Here is a 25,000-nt window from a genome sequence, read left to right as displayed (position 1 = left end):
GCAGGCCTTAGGGAGAATGATTATGACAAATTGGCAGAACAATGGAATAGGGAGGTAGCCGCGGGCATTCAAGCAGAACAGTTGAAGGCATGCCTTTTGGGTATTTCAAAAGTAACGGATAATGTGACGTTGAGGGAAACTTCATATAAGTTTTTTACGCGGATATATATCTCCCCTTAAAGGGCATGGCGAGCGACCATGAGGGGGGATGATAAATGCCTGAAGTGTGGTTATTCACCGGCGGATTTGGGCCACATGTTCTGGAATTGTCCTGAAGTTTTGAAATTTTGGAGACATGTGTCCAGCTTATGGAGGATCACTTGGCAGCTGGATCCGTCACTGTTGTTTGATAAGTTTCAGCTTTTGCAGTTGGCGTCAAAGGGGTTGAAGCCATTTTTAAAGAGGGCGGTCCTTGTAGGTAAGAAGGCCATCCTTCATCTGTGGATTACCACCGATAGTCCGGGGCTCCCACAGTGGCGATCAAGGATGATTTTTCTTTGTTCGCTGGAACATAGAGATGTAGGTGATTTAGCCTCGTCTAAAAGTGAGGACTTTTGTCGCATTTGGTCCATGTTTTGGGACTCCCTGACAGCGGTAGCATGCAGCAAAATTTTGAACTCCTAGTGTATGACATGGCATAAGGGGAGGGATGGGGGAGGCGAGTCTGGGGGTAGCGGGTTGTTTATGTAATCAGTTCATTTTCATGGTGAAGGTGCTAAAGGGTGGGGTTGCTTAAGACGTCTTGCTTTATTTTTGTATGGTTGAGAGGGGGAGGGTGTTGATCAATTAGACTGAGAGGCACGAGAACGTGTAAGTATAGCATGAAGTTGAACAGTTTGCCTCACTTTAGGTGTGGTTGTTTTCATGATAATTAATGCTTTGCTGTTTATGCTAAGTAAGGGGGGTAGTGTGAAGGGATGGGGGATTGGGGGGTGGGTATGTTCCGGGGTTAAAAACAAAATTCATTGATGTTGACGCTATTTCATAGTTGCTCTATGTACTTAGATATTAGGATGTTTGGAGAGATGCGGTAGCAAGTGCTGTTTATGTATCTTCTCATCAATAAAAAGAGTGAAACATAAAGTAAGTTGCACATGAGGTCACAGAGATGGTTAAATATTATTTCAGTTAGGGTAGGAGTGGATAAACATGTCCTGCTGCAGTATGTGCAGCCCGAGTCACTCCTTGTGTGTGTGAGTGAGACTAACAAAGTTAGTTACTTCTTCCATTAAAGGCCAAGAGTGAAGCTTTCACCTGCTTCCTGAAGTAGAGATCATCTTGTGTTAAGTGGAGCCTTTCAGGCAGTGCATTCCAGAGTGTGAGACTTGCTTGCGGGTATCACATTGTGTGATGTCTTTTGGAGAGGGTGTGGTTAGTGATAGTCCTTGGGAGGACCTTAGTGTCCTTGGCAGTGTTTTAATTTTAGTCCTCTATTGTACTGGTAGCCAATGAAGTTTTTACAAAAATGGTGTGATATGGTCACATCGCTTGCAACCTTCTATGCCTCTTGCTGCTGCATTCTGAGTCAACTGAAGCTCGTGCAGGCCCATTGTAGTCCGACCATTGTATAGTGCACTATAGTAATCCAGTCTTGATGTTATCATGGCATGCACAACTGGGATAAGATTTATCTTAGCAAAGTAAGAAGAGAGACAGTGTAGCTGTTGCAAACAGTAGATGCAGTTCTTGAAGGTTGCTTGGATTTGAGGAATCAGAGTAAGTGATGAATCTAACTGTATTCTAAGCTTCCTGACTTGTGATCTGAGGGGGAGTTCGTACTTCCCAAAAGAGATTTTGCTGTCAGGTATGTTAGGGACCCATAGAAGCTTGGTTTTCCTTGGGTTCAGGCAAACTTTGTTGTGTGTAGCCCATTCTTGAATTGATGTTAGACAGGTACTCAGTTTATTCAACACTGTAGGTAAGTCAGGTTCAATGGGTATGAGTAGATGTATATCATCAACATAGATGTAGAACTGAGTGTCCATTGACCGAATCAGCTCAGCTAGTGGCTTGAGGTAGATATTGAACAGAATGGGTGACAGTATTGATCCTTGTGGTACCCCGCAGGTCAGTGTCCATGGTGGTGATGAGTTGCTGCCAAATATTATGGATTGTTGCCTATCTGATAGGATCTGAACCAGGCAAGTACTGTTCCATTGATACCTGTCAGTCATGCTAGTATGATATCATGCTCCAAAGTGTCAAAAGCTGCTGAGAAATCTAACAGTACCAACATCAAGGCGAATCCCTTGTCTCAGTTTCTGTGAAGATCATCTAGTAGGGAAACGAGGACCATTTCTGTTCCATAACCGGGTCTGAATCCAGATTGACATGGATCTAGCCAGTTTCTCTCTTCTAGTCAATCACAAACCGCTGGCCGGACTGTCTATGGGCCTTCTCCTCTCCATGTAGTAGGCCAATGCTCTCTTGCAATAAAAGGTATGCAAGCTGCTTTCGCCAGAATGGGAATGAGGTTGGGGAAAGAATATTGGCAAGACAATCAACTGGTTCAGATGGAACTCAGAACTTAGGGTGAGTATGGAGGACTAGCCTACTGTGATGAAACTTAGGGTCCATCCTCCACTAAAGCCTGAAGCTTACTGACCCTACAAGCTGAAGTAACAGCCATCAAAAAAATGACATTCCAGATCAAGTACTTCAGATGGCAGGAATTCAGTGGCTGAAAAGGAGCTTTCATCAGCTGGGTGAGAACGACGTTGAGATCCTATGACACTGGTGGAGGTTTGTCAGGGGGCTTTCATAAAAGCAAACCTCTCATGAAGTGAACAACTAAAGGCTGTCCAGAGATGGGCTTACCTTCTACATGCTGATAAGAACTAATTGCACTAAGGTGAACCCTTACGGAGTTGGTCTTGAGACCAGACTCTGACAAGTGTAGAAGGTACTCAAGCAGGGTCTGTGTAGGATAAGTAAGAGGCTCTAGGGCAGTGATGGTGAACCTTTTAGAGACCGAGTGCCCAAACAGCAACCCAAAACCAAATTATTTATCGCAAAGTGCCGGTACTCATTATGGGCAGGGTCACCACATATGACTCCACCCCTATGATAGCCACACCCCTTACACCAGCCATGGCGCATATAAACAGACATCATTGAAAATATTATACTAGTGTAGGAGAAAAAAATAACATGACTTTCTTCCATTATAAATCATTTCTGTAAGCTGTTACAGCTCCAGTATGCCCAGTGCAAAATAAGACAGCAGATGTAAATTCTCCAATTCGACATATTCCAAACACTAAAATGAAAATAAAATGATTTTTCCTACCTTTGTTGTCTGGTGATTTTGTTTTTCTATCCATATTGGTTCTAGTCGCTGATTCTGCTGCTCTCTATCTGTTCTCTTAACTCCGTTTCCAGGGCTTCCTTTCCATTGATTTCTTTACTTTCCTCCTTTCTTCTTCATTTCTTGCCCTCCATCCATGTCCAGCAACCATCCTCTCCCCTCCAGCCACAAATGTCCAGCAGCCCTCCTCTCCCCCCTGCCCTACCTCCCAGCACCCAGCACCAGGCCTCCCTCCCACCCAGCACCCACCATCAGGCTTCCCTCTGACCCAGCACGCAGCAGCAGGCCTCCCTCCCACCCAGCACCCATCATCAGGCTTTCCTCCCACCCAGCACCCACCATCAGGCCTCCCTCCCACCCAGCACGCAGCAGCAGCAGGCCTCCCTCCCACCCAGCACCCACCATCAGGCTTCCCTCCCACCCAGCACGCAGCAGCAGCAGGCCTCCCTCCCACCCAGCACCCACCATCAGGTCTCCCTCCCACCCAGCACGCAGCAGCAGCAGACCTCCCTCCCACCCAGCACCCACCATCAGGCTTCCCTCCCACCCAGCACGCAGCAGCAGCAGGCCTCCCTCCCACCCAGCACCCACCATCAGGTCTCCCTCCCACCCAGCAGCACACAGACAGCACCAGGCCGGCCTCCCGCCCTCCCTCCAACCCAACGAGCATCAGGCCGCCCGCCCGTCCGTCCTCCCTCCCTCCCAGCACCAGGAACCCCCCTCCTCCTAAAATTTAAAAAGCGTACCTCCAACCTCCTCAGTCGGGGTTAAGGCGGCGATGCGTCGGCAGCGAAGCACCTGTGCTTCGCTCGATGCGCCTTCGGCCTTCCCTGTCTCTCAAGCTCTGGTCCTGCCCATAGAGCTTGAGAGACAGGGAAGGCCGAAGGCGCGGAAGCACAGGCGCTTCGCTGCCGACGCACGCCGCCTTAACCCCGACTGAGGAGGTACGCTTTTTAAATTTTAGGAGGAGGGGGGTTCCTGGTGCTGGGAGGGAGGGAAGGAGGGAGGGAGGACGGGCTGTTGCTCGTTGCGTTGGAGGGAGGGCGGGAGGAAGGCCGAACTGGGATGGAGAGTGGGCGGACCAGCGATGGCGTGCGTGCCAAGGGAGAGGGCTCTGCGTGCCCTCTCTGGCACGCGTGCCATAGGTTCGCCATCACTGCTCTAGGGCCTTACTCTACCACCAGATGGCAAAACTCCTCCATTAGAAGAGTAGCACCTTTTAGTTGAATCTTTCCTGGAAGCCAGCAAGACTCGTGAGACACCCTCCGAAAGACTCAAGGAAGCGAATTCTAGCCTCTCAACATCCAAGCTGTCAGAGCCAGAGATTGGAGGTTGGAATACAGAAGCGACCCCTAGTTCTGAGTGATGAGGTCGGAAAACACTCCAATATCCATAGTTCAAAGATAATTCCAGAAAAAGAGAGAACCAAATCTGCTTCAGCCACTACCACGTGATCAGAATCATGGTTCTGCGGTCTTGCTTGTGTTTCAATTAAGTTTATCCTACTAGAGGTATTGGAGGATAAGCATACAGGAGACCTATCCCCCAACTGAGGAGGAAGGCATCTGATGCTAGTCTGTTGTGGGCCTGAACCCTAGAACAGAACCTTGTGGTTGATCTGAGTGGCAAAAAGATACACCGAGGGGATGCCCCACACTCGGAACATATAGCGAGCCATGCCCACGTGAAGAGACCACTCGTGTGGTTGAATTATCCTGCTCAGTCTGTTGGTCAGTGTGTTTGCGCCCGCCAGATAAGTCGCTCAAAGGAACATGCCATGCTGGTGAGCCCAATGCCACATCTGGACTGCTTCTTGATATGTGATCCGATGCCCCCCTGCTTGTTGATGTAATACATTGCAACTTGATTGTTTGAATGAGAATAATTTGAAGGAACAGCCGATCTCTCAAAGCCTTTAGAGCGTTCCAGACCGCTCAAAACGGGGAAGAGTGCTCAGGGAAACCATCCTGAACTTTCCTCAGCCTGCTCCGGAGGGAGCGTATCGACCCTGACAGCTGTCTCACCGAGTTTCACAAGTAAACACTTGTGAAGAGCTGGTATGACTGAATACGGAGGAGATCAGCATTGAGGCCAAGTACATCTTCCTCCCAAAAGAATCCAGGGTTCTATCTTCTCTGCCTAGGGGAGCCAAGGCTGTCCCTAGTACTCCTGGCTCTTTTGAGAGCAGATTCCACCACCACTGAGTCGTGAGGCAACTGAGACCTTACAAACCCAGGCTCATTGTGGATCCGATACTGGGTGTCAATCTTCTTGGGGACAATGGGGACTGACAGAGGGGATGCCCAGTTCGTGATGAGGACTGCCTTGAGTACCTCATGGAGATCAGCATTGAGGCCTAGTACATCTTCCTCCCAAAAGAATTCAGGGTTCTAGCTTCTCTGCCTGGGGGAGCCAAGGCATAGTCCCTAGTACTTCTGGCTCTTTTGGGAGCAGATTCCACCACCATGGAGTTGTGAGGCAAATGAGGCCTTACAAACCCAGGCTCACTGAAAAAATTACAAACACAAACCAGGAAGCTTGAAAGAGCATGGAAAAAAGTAAAAGATGATCACACACTTAGCGCTTGGAAGCAAATACACAGAAAATACAAATATGCAATAAGACAAACAAAAAGATCATACTATAATACCAAAACAGGACCGGATCACAAAGACACCAAGAAACTATACCAACTCGTACATAAACTACTGGACACTGCCCCGGTCATCACAACCAACTCAGACATCCCATCGGCAGGCAAACTTGCCAAATACTTCAATGAAAAAATTGTAAAACTACGAAATAATCATCCTCAGAATACTGCCGATATTGAAAACTTCATCAATGGCCTGGACCCAACCTTAGGAGAATACCCAGCGGATAGAACCTGGTCAAAATTTGCTCTCCTCACCACCAAAACTATTGCCCATGCGCTTAGCAAAGCCTCCGACACTCACTGCAAACTGGACACTTGCCCCAGCTACCTTATAAAATCCGCCCCCGATAGATTCACAACAGATCTCACATCCCACCTAAACTTCATGCTCCAACAAGGTCTCTTCCCCAAGGAAAATGGCAACATACTACTCACCCCCATACCAAAATATACTAAGAAAAACACAAATGAATTTACCAACTACCGCCCAGTAGCATCTTTCCCACTAGCGGTAAAGCTGATGGAAAGTATGGTAACAAAGCAAATCACCGATTGCATACACAAATTCTCAATACTGCATGAATCACAATCAGGATTTCGCTCTCAACATAGCACCGAAACAGTGCTAACCACCCTACTGGCCAAATTCAAACAGGAAATAGCAACAGGCAAAAGTATACTTCTCCTCCAATTTGACATGTCCAGTGCATTCGACATGGTAAACCACAACATACTACTAAGACTCCTAGATTACTTCGGGATTAGTGGAAACGTACTCAGTTGGATCAAGGGTTTCCTAACCACCAGAACATACCAAGCAAAATCTAACTCAAATATATCATCACCGTGGAAAACAGACTGCGGAGTACCTCAAGGGTCACCACTATCACCGATCCTTTTCAACCTGATGATGACCCCATTAGCCAAGTCTTTAGCCACCCAGGGCCTCAACCCATTCATCTATGCAGATGATGTTACAATTTATATCCCCTTCAAACATGATTTGACAGAAATCACCAACGAAATCAACCTCGGCTTGTACACCATGAACTCATGGGCAAATGCATTCCAACTAAAACTCAATACAGAAAAAACACACTCCCTCATCCCAATACAATACGAATATACCCACAAAACTTAGTCACCCCAGATCACACCCTCCCTATTTCAGATAGCCTGAAAATCCTTGGTGTCATAATCGACCGGAACCTTACACTTGAGAGCCAAGTTAGCTCCATAATCAAGAAAATGTTCCACTCAATGTGGGAACTCAAACGCGTGAAACCATTCTTCCTGAGGTCAACATTCCGCAACCTAATACAATCAATGGTACTAAGCCATGCAGACTACTGTAATGGAATTTATGTGGGATGCAAAGAGCAACTCAAAGAAACTACAGACCACTCAAAACACAGCAGCCAGGCTTATAAATGGAAAATCATGATTCGAAAGCGCCAAACCCCTCCGAGAAAAACTACAGTGGCTCCCAATCAAAGAACATATAACTTTCAAAATCTGCACCCTGGTCCACAAAATTATCTATGGCGAAGCCCTGGGATATATGACCGACCTTATAGACCTGCCAACCAGAAACACAATTGGACCATCACGAACATACTTAAATCTTCACTACCCTAGCTGCAAAGGACTCAAGTACAAATCAATTTACGGATCCAGCTTCTCCTATATAAGCACGCGACTGTGGAATGCACTACCGAAAGCCATAAAAACAACTTACAACCAACTTAACGTCCGGAAATTACTAAAGACCAACCTGTTCGAAAAGGCATATCCCACTGACCCAATTTAAGTGCCTGAACCCAGCAACACAACAAAACCAAAGCCCGTAATGAACATTATATAACTTCTTCTCTACGATTCTCCTAATTTTGTAAGACATAATCTCTTTCGATAATCACATCACTCTGTATGATGTGATCTGTATGATCACATCACTCTGCCCCACCAGGCTGACGGCCAGGTGGGGCAACAGCAGAAGGGAGCAAGGCCCAGATGAGCTCATCAAGGGCCAACATCAGGTAAAGCTGAGGCGTTGGCTGAGTCACAGGTTTCAGAACCACTGGGCCGATACGGGAGCAGGATCTTGGCTACTTGGAGACAAGCACATTGGCACCTCTTGTATGGAGGGAGGGTGGTCCTCCTGAAGCAGACACTTCTCAGGTGCCAAATCCCTCTGTGCCCCGGAGCTCCCAGCACCATGTATCAAGGGTGACTGATGACTGTGCTTATTGGCCTTCGCCTGAAGCATGTCACCATGCTCCTCGGTGCTGACAAGGACAACGTCTAATCCTCACATCGCCTCGGGGTCGGGTCCGATGATGGATGGTCCCGGGGTCCTGCACAGCTGGAGGCCTTCAGACAGGTGGAGACCCACTCGCCTCACTGCTCTCAGTGTCTAGAGGTCTTGAAGCAGCCATGCCTACAGATGCTCCCAATGCAACACTCAACGTCGATGCTGATGCCTCAGACCTCGATGCCAATGTTGAGGAACAAAGCATGGCTCCAAAAATCTTTTCACAATGAGCCTGCCGGGAAACCTGGGTCCTCTTCTTTATATGAAGACAGAGAACACAGTTAGCAGGGCTATGGTTGGGCCCAAGGCAATGCAGACACCAAGAATGGGTGTTCTTTCCCTGAGATGGTCGGGTTGCACTGGGTACGCTTGAAGCCACTGGGAGTGTTCATGGACATGGACGGGAAAACTTTCGCCGGTCAAAGCAAATGACTCGATGGTGCCTGAAAAGGGGCCAAGGCACCAAAAAAGGAAGGGAGTACCCAATTGGAGTCAGGGCCTAAAACCGGCTCGTGAAATTGAAAAATAAAGGAAACTTAAATGCAGACAAAATCCACTAAGAAAAACAAGGGGGAATTTGCAAGGTTAAAAAAAAAAAACACAATGAAAATAAAAGAAACCAAGCCGAAGGCACTCAAAAAAGCTCTTAGACCGGGCATGTGAGGAGAGACAGAGAAACACAGCTGCTCCTCACATGGACAAAAACAAAACTGAGAGACCGCATTCTCGCGGCGGGCGGGAAGGTACTCTCGCATGCACAGTGGAGCACAGTTCACGCTTCACAAAGCTCTGCCTTTTTTTTTTTTTTTTTACCTTGGCATAAATGCTGGACCAGGTGACGCTGATCGGTATCTATCCACTTTGTCGCTGTATCTCAAAAAAGGTATTGCGGAATTTAAAAGAAGTTCAAAGAAGAGCGGCCAGAATGATAAAGTACTACTACTACTACTACTTAGCATTTCTATAGCGCTGCTAGGGTTACGCAGCGCTGTACAAGTTTAAACATGGGGAAGGACAGTCCCTGCTCAAGAGAGCTTACAATCTAAAGGTAACAAACTATGTAGTCAGTGTAGGTAACAATCTAAAGGTAACAAACTATGCAGTCAGTGTAGGTAACATGAATGGGGAGGTGGTTAGGCGCCAAAGGCAAGGGAGAAGAGATGGGCTTTAAGTAAGGACTTAAATGGGCAGGGAGGGCGCATGGCATATGGGCTCGGGAAATCTGTTCCAGGCATAAGGTGATGCGAGGCAGAAGGGGCGGAGTCTGGAGTTAGCAGTGGTGGAGAAGGGTACAGATAGGAGTGATTTGTCCTGAGAGCGGAGGTTACGGGTGGGAACATAGGGGGAGAGGAGGGTAGAGAGGTAGTGGGGGGCTGCAGATTGAGTGCACTTGAAGGTCAATAGGAGAAGCTTGAACTGTAAATGGTAGCGGATCGGGAGCCAGTGAAGCGACTTGAGGAGAGGGGTGATATGAGAGTATCGGTTCACGTGGTAGATAAAGACGTGCGGCGGAATTTTGGACGGATTGAAGGGGGGATAGGTGGCTAAGCGGGAGACCAGCGAGGAGAAAGTTGCAATAGTCAAGACGAGAGGTAACGAGCGAGTGGACGAGGGTTCGGGTGGTCTGTTCAGAGAGGAATGGGCGAATTTTGCTGATATTATAGAGGAAGAAGCGACAGGTCTTAGCTGTCTGCTGGATATGGGCAGAGAAGGGGATGGAACTTCTGTCATATGAGGAAAGGCTAAAGAAGTTAGAGATCTTCAGCTTGGAAAAAAGAGACAGGTGAGGGGAGATATGATTGAGGTCTACAAAATCCTGAGTGGTGTAGAACGAATAGAAGTGAATCGATTTTATACTCGTTCCAAAAGTACAAAGACTAGGGGACACTCAAGGAAGTTACATGGAAATACTTTAAAAACAAACAGGAGAAAATATTTTTTCACTCAAAGAATAGTTGAGCTCTGGAACTCTATGCTGGAGGATGTAACAACAGCGATTATCATATCTGGGTTTAAAAAAAAAGGTTTGGACATGTTCCTGGAGGAAAAGTCCATAGCCTGCTATTGAGACAGATATGGGGAAGCTATTGCTTGCCCTGGGATTGGTAGCATGGAATGTTGCCACTATTTGGGTTTCTGACAGGTACTTGTGACCTGGTTTGGCCACTGTTGGAAACAGGATACTGGGCCAGATAGTCTGACCAAATATGGCTATTCTTATAGTATCAGGTCACAAGCAGAAACAGAAACCCTAAAAACAGTCTTCAAAACTATTCTCAAAAATTCAGGTTTTTAACACCTTAAAAAAGCCAAGATAGTTGGATATACCACTAACATTTACTGGAAGAGTTCCTACATAGCAAAAAGCTCAGTTTCTAGTGGAAACTAACTTCACTGATTTTAATGACAGAAGCTGCAACATACATCGTTGAGAAGAGCGGAAAAAGTGTTGATGTTCTCGCTTAGGTAACTTATCTAATATTTAGGCACGCCCATACAAAAAAACCCTTTAAAACCAAACAACTTGAAAAAGATCCTAGCTGAAATTTGCAGCCAATGTAATTCTCTCGATTGGTGTAATATGATCTGACTTCCTAGCCTTTACTATCAAACGAGCTGTTCTAGACTAACTGAAGTCTTTTCAGACTTATCTTAGTAAGTCCCTGACACAAGGAATTGCAATAATCAAGTCTGCTTGTTACAAATGCATGAACTATTTTAATCAAGATCTGACTTGCTCAAAAAAGGTTTAAGCTGACAAATGTCAATGAACTCTCACAGTGAAACCTCAAAGTAATATCATCTTTCTTAAGAGGATAGGTTTGCTCTGCAACACTGGCTGAACAGTAAGGTGTTTAGACCTATGAGATGACCACATTATGGCAGATTTGTCTATATTCAGAATCAATTTATGATCATCCAACTATTTTCTAAGACAACCTTACAATTAAAAACCAGACATCACATTTGATTGATCTCCCTTCAAGAAAACAAAATGAAATAAGTTTCCAGCTTTCAATAAATTCAGTCAACGGGGCAAGATATAATTGAAAAGCAACACAGAGGGCAAGAAGCCCTGTGGGACCCCCCTCTTCAGTTTCCTATATGAGGATAACTCCTGATTCCACATACAAATTGCCTAAGATTTGAGAAATAAAATTGAAACAAATGTAAAACAGTCTACTCCGGTGCCTTGGATGGTGAGCTCCCCTCTCAGGGCAGACACTTCTCAAGTGTCCTCATGCTCTCAGTGCTGTAATTCAAGGATTTATGTGGAAGTTTCTTGGCCTCCATCCGATGCACATCACAACTTCTTGGCACTGATGATGTCACTGAATTCTTACTACTATTACTACTCTGGGAGAGGTAACACAGCTGAGCTTAATGAGAGCAAACAGTCAGACTAAGAGGCAGATGCAGCAACCAAACGTAAAAAAATCAAAATCGTTAAAGTCCCTAACGATTTTAAAAAAACGAAGAATGCACCAAAAAAAAAAAGTCACACATGCTCAGATCGGTATTGAAACGTACAATGTATCAAAGAATCACAATACACATCGGTAATCGGCCCCTAAATCATGCGCAGAGCAGCCAAGCGTTTTGCTGGCTGCTCTGCGCATGCTGCAAACGTCAAAACAAACAAAAAAAAAAAGCCACAACACATACACGTGGCTACCCGGTCAGCAAAATCCAAAAACAAAGGATCAGGAGGGGGCAAGGGCGCTCGAACGGAGCGTCCTGTATGGACGGCTTTGCCCCCCCCCCCCCCCCACTGCTCCCCACTTTCCGCCGCTTCCCCCCCCCCCCCGAAAAAGCAAAATTCTAGCAGCCCCGGTCCCCCTCCCTTCCTGTTCTTCTGCTTTGCAAAAAGCTAACTCCGCCTCCCGTCATTCTTCCGCCCCGTGCCCCCCCCCCCCTGCTCCCCACTTTCCCCCCCTTCCCCCCCCCCCCCACGAAAAAGCAAAATTCTAGCTGCCCCGGTCCCCCTCCCTTCCTGTTCTTCTGCTTTGCAAAAGCTAACTCCGCCTCCCGTCATTCTTCTGCCCCGTCCCGGCTGCCCCCCCTGAGGTCGACTACGCCGCTCCCCCCCTCCACCGAGACCCCCCTCCCTATTACCGACCCGAGCAGCGCCTCTCACCTCTTTCTGAAGCGCTGCATGGGCAGGAAGATCTGTTGTGTTGGTCACAGAGTCTCCATGACGTCTCTTCTTCCCTGGCCTAGGCCCCGCCTCCTTCTGACCAACACAACAGATCTTCCTGCCTGTGCAGCGCTTCAGAAAGAGGTGAGAGGCGCTGCTCGGGTCGGTAATAGGGAGGGGGGACTCGGTGGAGGGGGGGAGCGGCGTAGTCGACCTCTGGGGGGGCAGCGGGGGTGGGGCACGGGGCGGAAGAATGACGGGAGGCGGAGTTAGCTTTGCAAAACACAAGAACAGGAAGGGAGGGGGACCGGGGCTGCTAGAATTTCGCTTTTTTGTGGTGGGTGGGAAAGCGGTGGAAAGTGGGGAGCAGCGGGGGGGTGCACGGGGCGGATGAATGATGGGAGGCGGAGTTAGCTTTTGCAAAACAGAAGAACAGGAAGGGAGGGGGACCGGTGCTGCTAGAATTTCGCTTTCTCGTGTGGGGGGGGGAGTGGCGGACAGTGGGGAGCAGCACGGGGGGTGCATGGCCGTCCATACAGGACGCTCCTGATGAGCGCCCTTGCCCCATCCCGATCCTTTTTTTATTTTTTTTATTTGATGTGTTTTCTGACGTCCTTTGGACCAATCACAGCACTTTTAGCTCTGCTAATGCGCTGGGATTGGCTCAAAGTTTCACTTTACGATTTTTCCTGGCACAGAGCTGTCCTAACGAGAGGTCCAGACCTCTCGTTAGATTTCCTGCCTTTTTCCTGCATAAAGGCAATCGGAAAAGGTTAGTGCATCTCGTTTCAATGGGGTTTTTACACTAATTGCTCATCTCCATTCCGTTTTCGTTAGCTGCTAGCTTCCTCGGTAAAAGCCCTTTGATGCTTGCAACGGTTCAAATTTTCCTCATTGGAGGGTCATTAAAGGCTCATTAAGCTTTAGTGCATCTGCCTCTAAGGTGGCTGAGAAAGAGGCGGAGCCAGGATTCAGTGCAAGAGAGTTAAAGGGACAGCAGACCCTGGAGATGCAGAAATGCACACAGAGGGAGAAAGCAGAGGCACAGAGCTGGCAAAAGCAGCGGTGTTAGAAGAAGAGAGCCAACAGTCTGAGAAAAGAGAAAGATCAAATAAAGAAGAAAGTGGACAGCAAAGTGTACTGCATGATGTTGTCGACCAGGACAGTGTACAGAAGGAAGGAAGGAGGAGAAAGATGAAAGGGAGGGAAAGCCAAATACAAATCCAGACCGGAAGGTGGTGAAAGCAGAGATGAGAAGGGCGGAGCGAGTCAAAAAAAGAAGAGTGAAAGCGGACAAGAAAGTAGTGCACAAGGGGGGACAGAAGAGATTGATGGCAGAGAGCAGATGACGACAAGAGAAAGCAATGTGGCTGCACAATTAAGAAGAGAGGCGGAGATTCACAGCACAGACTTTGAATTGACTGAGGGAGGGGGAGGAGGGAGGAAGGTGGAGAGAGGGGACTGGAAATAAAGAAGCGGGGGAATGTGGGGGAGGTGTGGGGACAAGGGAAGGAGAGTGGGAAAGGAGGGGGCAGTAATGCGGAGGGGAGTGGGAGGTTTCAAACAGTAGGATGGCAAGGGGGAGGAGGAAAGGGGAGGGGGAGGAGAAAGAACCTTTGCACAAGTAGTGGGAGGAGGGTGAGAGGGGAGTGGGGGAGCGATGCTGGATGGGGGGGGGGGAAGGGAGGTGGGGGAGAGAGGGTGGGGAAAATAAAACGAGCGGACAAGTGGTGAAATGGAGAAATGTAGTCCAATTGAAGTGGAAGGGAAGAGGGAAAGCTCCAATGAGAGGAGAAATATTGAAGAAGGTGTTTCAATTGGGGTTTGTACCAGAGGATCTAATTGCCTGTATTCATCCGGTGAATAGCCCGGAATATGATTTAAGTTTTCTCACCATGAGGGGGTTGGAAGAATTTTGGGTTAGGTTTGAAAAGGTGAAGGGGGATCAGGAATGGGAGGGAATAAAAGCCATACAGGTGAGCAGAAATGAGGTGGTGCAAGTCACGCTGTTGGTGAGAAACGAATCACTGGCAGAGGCGGATCTGACTTTTTGGTTGGGGAGACATGTGGAGGTGGTGAGCCCGTTAAGGAAGCTCCCGGACCCAAGTAGAGTTTGGGCGGGGGCATGGGGGGGCCACGGTGCGATTGCACAAAAGGGGGGGGGACAATGCATATACCACCTGCGGCATACCTAGGGCGGGACAGGGTGCAGCCGCATCAATGCTTCAAATGTGGATCTTTTAGACATTTCTCAATGATGTGCCCCATAAGGCAGTGTGCAAGATGTGGAAGCAGAGAACATGAGGCCGGGCAGTGCACAGACATCAGGTGCAATTTATGTGGAGTGATGGGGCATCTGTTTAGTAGGTGCCCAAGAGTGGCACATTCTCGGGGGGATGAGGAGGGGGAGGAAGAGGTGGAAAGGGAGGAACAAAGAGAAGGGGATAAAGAGGAAGAGAGAAGGGAAGAAGAGGGGAAAATGGATGGGGAGGAAGAAGGATGGGAAGGTCTAATAGGAGGAGAAGAGGAAGGGTAAGGGAAGAAGGAAGAGAGAAGGAGGAGAAGAAAAAGGGAAGAGGAGCAGGAAAGAAGGAAGGGGAGGGAGGGAAGGGAGGTGGAATAGAAGTAGAAAGAGAGAGCATAGGTTTGGGAGGGGGAATACATGGTGAGGAGGAGCAGCAGAGAGAGAAGGAGGCACAAAGAGAGGAGGAGATGGAAGTAGGGGGTGAGAATGTGAAGGGAGGGGGAGGTGTGAAGGGGAGGGGGAGGAGCTTGAATGGATTTTTGGGAGAGATTGGAGATCGGGGGGTGGAGGTTCAGAGGGATGGGTAATGAAAAGAGAGGGGGAGGAAAGAAGGAAGGAAAGACAGAAGAGAAGGAAACAATAAGAATGGACAGGGGAGAACCATTCATCATCCTCCCCTCAGTCCCGCCCAACACTAACCACTACCTCCAGGAATCTCCAGGCTGTTGACCCCCCCACCTTATCCGCTAGTATCTCTGATCTCCTCCCGTCCATCACTTCCTCCGAGTGTCGACAAGGCTGTTTCCAAGTATAATGCCACTCTCTCCTCTGCCCTAGACACCCTTGCACCGTCCGTTTACCGTCCCACAAGGCGCACTAATCCCCAGCCCTGGCTTAACCCTTGCACCCGTTACCTTCGCTCCTGCTCCCGATCGGCTGAACGCCTATGGAGGAAATCTCTCACCCATACTGACTTCACTACAAATTCATGCTATCCTCCTTCCATTCCTCCCTATTCCTCGCCAAACAGGACTACTACACCCAATTGACTAATTCCCTCAGCTCTAACCCTCGTTGTCTCTTCGCCACCCTCAACTCCCTCCTCAAAGTGCCCTCCGCTCCCACCCCCCCTCACTCTCTCCTCAATCACTGGCTGACTACTTCCGCGACAAGGTCCAGAAGATCAACCTCGAATTCACCACTAAACCTTCTCCTCCTCTTCATCCTATCACCCACTCCCTCAACCAACCAACCCAGGCCTCCTTCTCCTCTTTTCCTGATATCACCGAAGAGGAAATCGCCCATCTTCTCTCCTCCTCGAAATGCACCACCTGTTCCTCAGACCCCATCCCCACCAACCTACTTATCACCATCTCTCCTACTATCACCCCCCCCCCCATCTGTCATATCCTCAACCTCTCTCTCTCCACCGCAACTGTCCCTGACACCTTCAAGCATGCTGTAGTCACACCTCTCCTCAAAAAACCTTCACTTGACTCTACCTGTACCTCCAACTACCACCCCATCTCCCTCCTACCCTTCCTCTCCAAAATACTTGAACGCGCCGTTCACAGCCGTTGCACTGATTTTCTCGCCTCTCATGCCATCCTCGTTCCGCTTCAATCTGGCTTTCGCCCACTACACTCGACAAAAACGGCATTATCCAAAGTCTGTAATGACCTGTTCCTCGCCAAATCCAAAGGTCATTACTCCATCCTCATTCTCCTCGACCTATCCGCCGCTTTTGACACTGTCAATCACAACTTACTTCTTGACACACTGTCCTCTTTTGGGTTCCAGGGCTCTGTCCTCTCCTGGTTCTCCTCTTATCTCTCCCATCGTACCTTCAGAGTACACTCTCATGGTTCTTCCTCCACCCCTATCCCGCTCTGTGTTGGAGTCCCTCAGGGTTCTGTCCTTGGACCCCTTCTTTTCTCTATCTACACCTCTTCCCTGGGCTCCCTGATCTCGTCTCATGGCTTCCACTATTATCTTTATGCTGACGACACCCAGCTTTATCTCTCCACACCTGACATCACTGCGGAAACCCAGGCCAAAGTATCGGCCTGCTTATCCGACATTGCTGCCTGGATGTCCAACCGCCACCTGAAACTGAACATGGCCAAGACCGAACTTCTTGTCTTCCCACCCAAACCCACTTCTCCTCTACCTCCACTCTCTATTTCGGTTGATAACACCCTCATCATCCCCGTCTCATCTGCCCGCAACCTCGGTGTCATCTTCAACTCCTCCCTCTCCTTCTCTGCGCATATCCAGCAGATAACCAAGACCTGTCGCTTCTTCTTCTATAACATTAGCAAAATCCGCCCTTTCCTCTCTGAGCACACCACCCGAACTCTCATCCACTCTCTTGTTACCTCTCGCCTTGACTACTGCAACCTACTTCTCACTGGTCTCCCACTTAGCCACCTATCCCCCCTTCAGTCCGTTCAGAACTCTGCTGCACGTCTTATCTTCCGCCTGAACCGATACACTCATATCACCCCTCTCCTCAAGTCACTTCATTGGCTTCCGATCAGGTACCACATTCAATTCAAGCTTCTGCTACTAACCTACAAATGTACTCGATCTGCAGCCCCTCCTTACCTCTCAACCCTCATCTCCCCTTACGTTCCCACCCGTAACCTCAGCTCTCAAGACAAATCCCTCCTTTCAGTACCCTTCTCCACCACCGCCAACTCCAGGCTCCGCCCTTTCTGCCTCGCCTCACCCCACGCGTGGAACAAACTCCCCGAGCCCATACGCCAGGCCCCCTCCCTGCCCATCTTCAAATCACTGCTTAAAGCCCATCTCTTCAATGTCGCCTTCGGCACCTAACCACTACACCTCTACCCAGGTAATCTAGACTGCCCCAACTTGACATTTCGTTCTTTAGATTGTAAGCTCCTTTGAGCAGGGACCGTCCTTCTTTGTTTAATTTGTACAGCGCTGCGTAACCCTAGTAGCGCTCTAGAAATGTTAAGTAGTAGTAGTAAATGTGGCCAGTATTAGGACGGAGAAAGCGAGGGCACTAGTTTACGAAAGTTTGGGGAAGGAGAAGGTAGATTGTATCTTGCTACAAGAGACAAGGGTGAAAACGGTACAGGGAATGAATAGGGCGAAAAGAGAATGGAAATGGGGAACATCGGTGTGGACGATAGCTAGGGAGGAGTATGGAGGAATAGCAGTGTTTAAAACTCAGAGGGTAGAAGTAGAGAGAATAGTGGAGTTGGGAATAGAGAGGTGTATAGTGGTAGATGTGCAGATAAGGGGAAGAAGGGCCAGGATCATCAATACGTATGGTCCACAAGGGAAAAAAAGAAAGGAAGGACTTGGTGAAGAAAATCAGGCCGTATTTATATACGGGAAGACAATTAGTGGGGGGGGGGGGGGGGTAGATTTTAATACGATAGGGACGGTGCAGGATATTTGGGCGAAGGCAAGAACGGTGGGATATGATGGGACGTTTTTGGAGAAAGTGATTGAGGAAGGGGGTTTGAAAGATGTGGGGGAGGAGAGTGGGGAGCGGAATTATACATTTAGAAGGGGAAATTTTCGGAGCCAGACAGATAGGATTATAGTGAAGAAAGAAGAGGTGTGTGGGGAAATGAGGAGGAAGGAAGTGGACTTTTCGGACCATTGTATGTTATGGGTGGAAGTGGGGAGAACGGATGGAGGAGAGAGAGGGAGGGGGATATGAAGGATGAGGGCAGAGTGGATGGAGGAAGAGAAGGAAAAGGAGGATCAGTTAACGGTAAAGGAAGGATATGAGTCATGGGCAAGATAGTGGGAAGTAGTAAAACTGAGGATAAGAAGGTATGTGCAAAGGAAGGAAGGAAGGAGGAGGAGAGAGAAGACAAGATTAGAAATGACCTTAAAAAAGAGGAGAGATAGGTTAGTGGAAAAGGGGAAAGATGATGGGGAGATTTAGGAGGTACAAAGTCAGAAAGAGAAGGTGCAATACAATAGGTGGGAGTCACTAAAGTATGAAAGGGAGTGTGGGATACTGATTTCTCCGGATGTGTTTGAGAGTTGGAGGGCAAGGGAGGCGGGAAGAGGCATGGGAGTGGTGAAGGATGGGAAGGGGGAGAGAAGGGAAACCAGGGAGGGAATAATGGAGATAGTGGAGGAATTTTATGGGAAATATTTTGATAAGAGAAAGGAAGGTGGGAGAGATAAATGGGGTAGATATGTGGAGGAAACACCAGAGGGGGGAGGGGAGGAGGAGGAGGAGAATGAGGAGTGGACAGAGGAGGAAGTGAGGGAAGCGATAAGAGGAATGAGGAAGTGTTTGATAGCGGAGTTTTACCAGGCATTCAAAAAAGAGGTAACACCAGTATTGGTGCAGGTATTCCGGGAGAGTGATGAGAGGGGGAAGTTACCACGGTCCATGGCGGAGACAGTATTAATATTGGTGAGTAAAGGGAAGGATAGGGAGGATTTGAAGAATTAGAGACCAATTTCACTACTAAATGTGGATCAGAAAATCTTGGCTAGCATGATAGTGAAGAAAATGACTAGCATGATAGTGAAGAAAATGACAAAGGTAATGGGGAAGGTACTCAGTAGGGCAAAAGGGGGTGGGGGAAGAGGAGTGATAGAGGCGGCCTTGACAGTGAGAGAAGCAACAGAAGAAGGAAGGCGGAGGTCGGCAAGGGAAGAGAAGGTGATCGCTTTAGATCAGGAGACTGCATATGATAGAGTGCAGAGAGAATATGTGTGGGAGGTGATGAGGAAGTATGGGATAGCAGGAAGATGGATAGCAAGGGTGAAAAGCTTATATGATGGGGCAGTATGTTTTCCACTAGTGAATGGGTGGAAGGGGAATAGGGTGGAGGTAAGAACAGGAGTGAGGCAGGGATGCCCATTAAGCCCGTTATACGTGCTGGCGATTGACCCTTTGATACAGAGATTAGAGAGGAGTAGAGGGGGAGGGAGAGAAGGATTGAGGAGGGTGAAATTGGGGGGGGGGGGGGAGAGAGTGAGAGTGGTGGCTTACATAGATGATTTAACAGTAATAGTGCAAGGGAGGAAAGAAGGATGGTTGGAGAAAGAAATAGAGAAGTATTCAGAAGCCACAGGGGCGAGGATTAATTGGAGGAAATGTCTTGTGCTGCAAGTAGGAGGAAGTAGGGAAGAAGAGGAGGAGAGAGGAGGGGAAGGGGTTGCCTGAACCGGAAGAAGAGGTGAAGATTTTGGGGGTGGTGTTTGGGAAAGAGGGGTATGGAGAGAGAAATTGGAAGAGGGTAGAAAAGAAGGCAATAGTGATGGCAGAGATGTGGAAGGTTTTGGAGAGTGACATACAGGGAGAAGGTAAGGTTGATAAAAACATATCTGGTGCCTTTATTTGGGTGGATAGCACAGATCTGCATGATTCTGGAGGGACGGTACACAAGAGTTTCAGGGTTGTTTTTTAGGGCTTTGTGGGGGAATTGGATAAATCCAATAAAAAGGGATGTATGCAGGGTGTGAGAACAAGGGGGAGTAGGGATGGTGAATCCAATTTTGCAATTCATGGGGATGTTCTTGCAGGCAAACCTAGGAGGTCTGGTGAGGGAAGAGAAACCAGGATGGGCATGGAGTCTGCAAGAGGGGGGCAACGGGTTTTGGGAGAAATGGGTGAAGGGAGAAGTAGGAGGGAGGGGAGAAATAAGGAAAAGGAAGGGGAAAGGGAGTAGGCAGGAGTATCAGGGATTGGCTGAAAAGGTGGTGAGAGAGTGGAGGGTAACCCCTGAGGAGATAAAGAAAGGGAGGAGAGAGGAATGGATGGAAAGAGTAAGGAGGCAGGTGTTCCCGAGAACACTGCTCTTGAAAAATTGTACGACAAAGGTGATGGAGGAAGGCCTGAAAGCGAGGACCTTGGGCAGAGTCCCGAGAAAATATGAGGACATAGCTTGGCTGGCCTTCCACCAAAGACTATTTGTAAGGGCGAATGTGAGGTGGAGGAGTAAAGCAGACAGAGACTGTCCAAGGAAGGGGTGTGAGGGAAAAGAGGAGACGGCGGACCATTTACTAACAGAATGTCCTTTTGCCAAGGAGGTGGGGGGGCAGGGTGGTAAGAATTTGGGGTGTGGGGGGAATGGAGAAACAAAGATATTCAGAATGGGCATATGGGGGAGGGGAGGAGGGATGAAGAAACAAGAACAAGAAACCAGATATCTCATTGGGATAATCTGGCTAGGATGTCTGTGGGCTGCCCGGTGTCAGTTCCACATGTTTAAAGTGGAAATGGAAGCCGAGCAGGTGGTATGGCAGATTGTAAGGAATGCACAACAAGTGGCCAAGTGGGAACGGATGAAGGTGGGGAGAGGAGCAAGGTGGAAAGGGGTATGATTGAAGCCACCGTGAATACGGGTTGGGGTAGGTTGGTTTTGAGTTGGTGGGGGGGGGGGGGGGGGGGTTGTTGTGGGAAGGTTTTCGGAGTGGAATGTGGAGGAGAAGGGGATAGTTATGTTGGGGATGTGGTTTGTACTGTAAGGAGAAGGGAATGTTGTTTTTTTTTGTTTAAGGAGCATGTGGGATTGGGGGTTTGTATTGTATTATGGTTGCATGTTTTTACAATAAAAGTATTATCCAGCTCCAATAGCGTATATTAAAGTTGCTGCAGTTAAAAAGCTTGTAGTTGGATCTTGGGATGGAGCTGGCGGTCCGCCGTGAGGCGAGCTACCGCCTGTCCCAGCCCCTGCCTCTCGGCGCCTCCCCGATGCTCTAGACTGAGTGTCCCGGGGGTCCGAAGTGTTTACTTTGAAAAAATTACAGTGTTCGAAGCAGGCCGGTCGCCTGAATACTTCAGCTAGGAATAATGGAATAGGACTCCGGTTCTATTTTGTTGGTTTTTGGAACTGGGGCCATGATTAAGAGGGACGGCCAGGGACATTCGTATTGTGCCGCTAGAGGTGAAATTCTTGGACCGGCACAAGACAAACCAAAGCGAAAGCATTTGCCAAGAATGTTTTCATTAATCAAGAACGGTAGTCGGAGGTTCGAAGATGATCAGAAACCGTTGTAGTTCCGACCATAAACAATGCCAACTAGCGATCCGGCAGCGTTATTCCCATGACCCGCCGAGCAGCTTCCGGGAAACCAAAGTCTTTGGGTTCCGGGGGGAGTATGGTTGCAAAGCTGAAACTTAAAGGAATTGACGGAAGGGAACCACCAGGAGTGGAGCCTGCGGCTTAATTTGACTCAACACGGGAAAACTCACCCGGCCCGGACAAGGAAAGGATTGACAGATCGATAGTTCTTTCTCGATTCTGTGGGTGGTGGTGCATGGCTGTTCTTAGTTGGTGGAGCGATTTGTCTGGTTAATTCTGATAACGAATGAGACTCCTCCATGCTAACTAGTTACGCGACCCCCGGCGGTCGGCGTCCAACTTCTTAGAGGGACAAGTGGCGTTCAGCCACACGAGATCGAGCAATAACAGGTCTGTGATGCCCTTAGATGTCCGGGGCTGCACGCACGCTACACTGAACGGATCAGCGTGTCTACCCTTTGTGTCTAATTTATCTAGGAATCTTCACGATATTGACCCTTCATCTCTATCCTCCCATGTTTCAAACCTCCTCTCAATAAATAAATATATTTGGTGGTGTGGAGATGAATACAAATTCTAAATATTAAAGCTTCCACCTAATACAAAATTACAATGGTGTATGGGGAAAAGCCTCAAAGAGCTCCCAGATCCAATATCAATCTGTCGGAGCTAAAATAGACCATCAGGTCTACTCTTCATCATAGGCAAAAAAAACCCTTTTAGGTAGCCCTCGATGAATTTCTATAGGCAAAAACCCCTTATGAGCAGCCCTAAGTAAATTTCTACTGGGACCGCAGTAATTTATTCAAAATTTTTTGTTTTTCAAGAATAAGAATTTTTTAAGGAAAAAAACATATTGTGTTGCAAACCTCCTCTCTACTGTGGCACCATCCACGTCTGTCAATGAGGCTGTTTCTTCTTACAATACTCTATCCTCTTCCTTAGACACTCTTGCACCTTTGATGACCCACCCTATAAGGCGTACAAAACCCCAACCTTGGCTGACTTCTAATATCCGCTACCTGCGTTCCTGTATCCGCCCCGCCGAACGCCTCTGGCGGAAATCTCGGGCCCTTGCTGATTTCTTACACTTTAAGTTCATGCTGTCCTCCTTCCAATCTGCTCTTTTATGTGCCAAACAGGATTATTATATCCAACTGACCAACTCTCTTGGCTCTAACCCTCGACTTCTCTTCACCACATTGAACTCTCTCCTCAAGGTGCTCCCTCCCTCAACTCCCCCTTCATTATCTCCTCAGACCCTTGCTGAATTCTTTCACGACAAGGTTCAAAAGATAAACCTTGCATTCTCTACCTCGCCACCTCTCCCTCCACTAGTCCGTTCTCCTCTCTCTCCTTCCCCTCATTCCCTTTCCTCCTTTCCTGAAGTTACTATTGAGGAAACTACACTTCTCCTTTCTTCCTCAAAATGTACCACCTGTTCCTCTGATCCCATTCTCACCCACCTTCTTAATGCCATCTCTCCTGCTCTTATTCCTTTTATCTGTCACATTCTCAACCTCTCACTTTCCACTGCAACTGTCCCTGCTGCCTTTAAACATGCTGTGGTCACACCTCTCCTTAAGAAGCCTTCACTCGACCCTACTTGTCCCTCTAATTACCGACCCATCTCCCTCCTTCCTTTTCTCTCCAAATTACTTGAGCATGCTGTTCACCGCCGCTGCCTTGATTTTCTCTCCTCACATGCTACAATCTGGTTTTCGCCCTCTCCACTCAACCGAAACTGCGCTTACTAAAGTCTCCAATGACCTATTACTGGCTAAATCCAGAGGTCAATATTCCATCCTCATTCTTCTTGATCTTTCCGCTGCTTTTGACACTGTCGATCACAGCATACTTCTCGATACCCTGTCCTCACTTGGATTCCAGGGCTCTGTCCTTTCCTGGTTCTCTTCCTACCTCTCCCTCCGCACCTTTAGTGTTCACTCTGGTGGATCCTCTTCTACTTCTATCCCTCTGCCTGTCGGCGTACCTCAGGGTTCTGTTCTTGGTCCCCTCCTCTTTTCTATCTACACTTCTTCCCTTGGTTCATTAAACTCATCTCATGGCTTTTCCTACCATCTCTACGCTGATGACTCCCAAATCTACCTTTCTACCCCTGATATCTCATCTTGCATCCAAACCAAAGTTTCAGCGTGCTTCTCTGACATTGCTGTCTGGATGTCTCAACGCCACCTGAAATTAAATATGACCAAAACCGAGCTTCTCATTTTCCCCCCCCAAACCCACCTCTCCGCTCCCCCCATTTTCTAATTCTGTTGATGGCTCTCTCATTCTCCCTGTCTCCTCAGCTCGAAACCTTGGGGTCATCTTTGACTCTTCTTCTCACCTTCTCTGCCCATATCCAGCAGATTGCCAAGACCTGTCGTTTCTTTCTTTACAACATCCGTAAAATCCGCTCCTTTCTTTCAGCACTCTACCAAAACCCTCATCCACACCCTTGTCACCTCTCGTTTAGACTACTGCAATCTGCTTCTTGCTGGCCTCCCACTTAGTCACCTCTCCCCTCTCCAGTCGTTTCAAAACTCTGCTGCCCATCTCGTCTTCCGCCACGGTCGCTTTACTCATACTACCCCTCTCCTCAAGTCGCTTCATTGGCTCCCTGTCCGTTTTCGCATCCTGTTCAAACTTCTTCTACTAACCTATAAATGTACTCACTCTGCTGCTCCCCAGTATCTCTCCACACTCGTCCTTCCCTACACCCCTTCCCGTGCACTCCGCTCCATGGATAAATCCTTCTTATCTGTTCCCTTCTCCACTACTGCCAACTCCAGACTTCGCGCCTTGTGTCTCGCTGCACCCTACGCCTGGCATAAACCTCCTGAGCCCCTACGTCTTGCCCCATCCTTGGCCACCTTTAAATCTAGACTGAAAGCCCACCTCTTTAACATTGCTTTTGACTCGTAACCACTTGTAACCACTCACCTCTACCTACCCTCCTCTCTTCCTTCCCGTACGCATTAATTGATTTGATTTGCTTACTTTATTTTTTGTCTATTAGATTGTAAGCTCTTTGAGCAGGGACTGTCTTTCTTCTATGTTTGTGCAGCACTGCGTACGCCTTGTAGCACTATAGAAATGCTAAATAGTGGTAGTAGTAGTAGTAGTGCTGACAGGTGCAGGTAACCCGCTGAACCCTGTTCGTGATAGGGATCGAGGATTGCAATTATTTCCCCTGAACGAGGAATTCCCAGTAAGTGCGGGGCATAAGCTCGCATTGATTAAGTCCTTGCCCTTTGTACAAACTGCCTGTCGCTACTACCGATTGGATGGTTTAGTGAGGTC

The 25,000-nt window shown here is 48.2% G+C and overlaps 1 protein-coding gene across 2 annotated transcripts in view; it reads right to left on the bottom strand.

Annotated features, from left to right (window-relative positions):
* Positions 1 to 25,000, bottom strand: part of TRADD (TNFRSF1A associated via death domain) — a 343,489-nt gene that overhangs the window by 178,026 nt on the left and 140,463 nt on the right. The window lies entirely within an intron of this gene.

This window comes from Microcaecilia unicolor, chromosome 5 (assembly GCF_901765095.1).
Source record: "Microcaecilia unicolor chromosome 5, aMicUni1.1, whole genome shotgun sequence".
NCBI classification, from domain to species: Eukaryota; Metazoa; Chordata; class Amphibia; order Gymnophiona; family Siphonopidae; genus Microcaecilia; species Microcaecilia unicolor.
Note: the sequence above shows the minus strand (reverse complement) of the source record. Positions and strands in the feature narration are given on the sequence as shown.